The 3,122-nt window shown below is 56.3% G+C and overlaps 1 pseudogene; it reads left to right on the plus strand.

Annotated features, from left to right (window-relative positions):
• The first annotated feature begins 442 nt into the window (after positions 1–442).
• Positions 443–1,956, plus strand: LOC124696109 (annotated as a pseudogene).
• The last annotated feature ends 1,166 nt before the right edge of the window (positions 1,957–3,122 follow it).

A 3,122-nucleotide genomic window follows, 5' to 3' on the forward strand; every position in this document is an offset into this window, starting at 1 on the left:
AAACATCAGTATGTACTCGCGAGATTTCTTACCAGATTTTTTTACATTTCGAAATAGATTTAAGTTGTACTCCATGTCCAACTTCCACGTCTCTGCCTCACCCTGGGAATCATTTCCTAGTTAATTCATCACGACCTCCACGTCTCTGCCTCAACCTGCACGGTTTTCAAAGCGCACCTCACTCCAAAGCACTGCCCATTGCCAGGCGAGCCGTGTAGCTGTGCAGGCCCACACGCCAGTGGGACACACAGGCCAGCCGTGTGGGACCCACCACCTCGCACGCACGCATATCAACGCCGTCCCCAGCGCGCCTTCTTCTCCTCCAAGCCCCTCCAAGCCCACTCCTCTCAACTCTCAACGCCCGCCGCACTGAACAGTGACACTCACTCAACTCCGTCCACTGCTCCGACAGCCTCGCGCATCATCTCGCATCGACAGTCCAATGGCCGCGCCCGCAAGGCGGCGCCCGGGCGTGCTCCTGCTCCTCGCCGCGCTGCTTCTCGCGTTGGCGGCAATGCCGGCGGCGGCCACGCTGCATCCGGTAGACTACCTGGCGCTGCAGGCCGTGCGGCGCGCGCTCTCCGACATGCCGGGCTCCGGCTTCTTCGCCTCCTGGGACTTCACCGGCGACCCCTGCACGTTCGCGGGGGTGTCCTGCTCCGGGGACGGTCGCGTCGTCACGCTGGCGCTCGGCGACCCGCGGGCGGGCGCGCCGGGCCTCTCGGGCGCATTCCCCTCCGCGGCGCTCGCGCGTCTCGCCGCGCTCAGCTCCCTCTCGCTCGTCCCCGGCCGCGTCTCCGGCGGGCTCTCCCCCGCCGTCGCCGCGCTCCCCTCGCTCCGCTTCCTCGCCCTCTCCGGGAACCTCATCTCCGGCGCCCTCCCCGCCACATTCTCCCCCGCGCTCCGCACCGTCGACCTCAGCAAGAACGCCTTCTCCGGCAGGCTGCCCTCCTCCCTGCTCCAAACCAGGAGCCTGCGCACGCTCGTCCTCTCCCACAACTCCCTCTCCGGCGAGATCCCCCGGACGGTCAGCGCGCCGCTCGTCCACCTCGACCTCAGGAACAACCGCCTCTCGGGCGGCGTGCCGGCGCTCCCGGAGACGGTCGTCTACCTCAGCCTCGCGGGCAACAGGCTCTCCGGCCGCGTCGGCGGCGTGCTCCGCAGGCTGAACAGGCTCTCCTTCCTCGACCTCGGCGGGAACTGGTTCTCCGGCGAGGTTCCCGGGGAGCTCTTCTCCTTCCGGATCGGGTACCTGCAGCTGCGCAAGAACGCCTTCTCCGGCGAGCTCCGCCCCGCGGGGCGGGTGCCGGCGGGCGCCACGGTCGACCTCAGCCACAACGCGCTCACCGGCCGGGTGCCGCCGGAGCTGGCCACCGCCGCCGCGGTCTACCTCAACGGCAACAAGTTCGCCGGCGAACTACCCTCGGATATCGCATCGGCGGCGGAGGCCGGACGCATGCGGGTGCTCTTCTTGCAGGACAACTTCCTCACCGCCATCGGCGTGCGCGGCGTCCCGTCCAGCGCGGCGGTCTGCGCGCACTGGAACTGCGTCTCGCCGCCACCGGCTGTGGTTGCCGCGTGCCCTGCCAAGGGCGGCAGGGGGCGGCGCCGGCCGCCGGCGCAGTGCGGCGGGCGGAGGGGATAAGAGAAGGTTTAAGGCTTTTGGGGTTTAGTGCCTAATGCTGGTCTCATTGCTCATGAGACGGGTGAATAACATTTTTTTGGTAGAGTACATATTTTGGTGACCTGCGTTTAGATAGAGGACCGTAATTTTGTCAGGTGTACACGTTGACTGTGGTGTGGATCTGGTGTGCCTCGTTGACAAAGCGATTTATATAGAAAACCTTTTGTAAAGAAAATGTTCGGTTCTGCTATGGCATCTCTGATAAAATGACCACCAATGTGTTGCTGAATGGTTTAGATTGTTATGAATTGCATTCTGTGTTCTCTACTTAGAGCAAGTATATTCTGTTAATTTTCTGTTACACGGTTGTTCTGTAAGTTCACTCATTCAGTTCAGGCCAGACAGATGTGCACCAGTTACAAGTTAATTTACGATTTTATCCAAAATATGGCAGTTCATGTTGCATATATGGATCTCCATATGGTATCAGATTGTGGACATACATTGCAGGACTGAAGAACAATTCAGAACAAGCCTGAAAACGTGTCCTATGTGGTTTCATGTTGGGGAATGCATCTCGTCTCGATTCCTTATTCAGCAATGCAGTTGACAACTTGGAAGAGTAAAAATAGAGAAAAGATGTTCAAGAGGTTACTGGTTGTTTGGTTCCATCCATAATTTGTCAAGCCAAAATTTGATAGCTTAATATTTGTTGGGTTTGGGTTTTGTAATACTTTAGAATTGCCAAACTTTATCATTCATAGGATCCACCTGTCACAGGGTGAAATCCTTACCACACAAGGTAGGGCGTGGCAGAGCAGCGAAATGTCGGGACGGCGGCTCCAGGCATTTGTCAACTTTGAGGGTGTCCGACCTTGTGTCGTCTGGGCGACGAGGTGACTCTCAAGGTTGGTAATTGGTGTGCCGGGCACCATTTCTGACCCATGGTTTTGAGGAGGCATGTTTCTTCACCTTTGTGGGAGCGTCCCGGGTCTGCTTCTCCCATAGCAGATGCGCCTTTTTCTTTTCGAGCACGGTGAGAGACTAATTAGTTTGGCGGAGCGGTTTATGTCGTCGTTGAGGGTGGACGTGACCCTATTGAGTTGTTATTGGGTGGGCTTGGCCTATTTGTATCGGTTTTTTTCCTAGTTTCAATCTAAAAAACTGAACACTTTCTTTTTAATTAATAGACAAAACAAAGTTTTCGCCTTCGTTTTTCTTAAATCTTTACCACACTTTGTTGCTTGTCCAGAGCCAAACAGGCTTGTGATATGGCTTGGATCATAGAGATCAAAGTCACCGCACATTCTGAACTGAACTTTGCTTCTTCAGGAAGTTAAGAACACGGCTTTCCTCTTTCACTTGTTCTTTCCCTCCTTTCCCCTTTCCAAAATCACTTTGGGAAGTGAAGAAGAGCTCACAAGAATGTTCTGCAGTTCGTAACAGTCTCTCATATCGGATTCTACCTGTCGATCCTACTTTCTGTCTGTTTCTCTGT

Source organism: Lolium rigidum, chromosome 3 (genome assembly GCF_022539505.1).
Source record: "Lolium rigidum isolate FL_2022 chromosome 3, APGP_CSIRO_Lrig_0.1, whole genome shotgun sequence".
Taxonomy (NCBI): Eukaryota; Viridiplantae; Streptophyta; class Magnoliopsida; order Poales; family Poaceae; genus Lolium; species Lolium rigidum.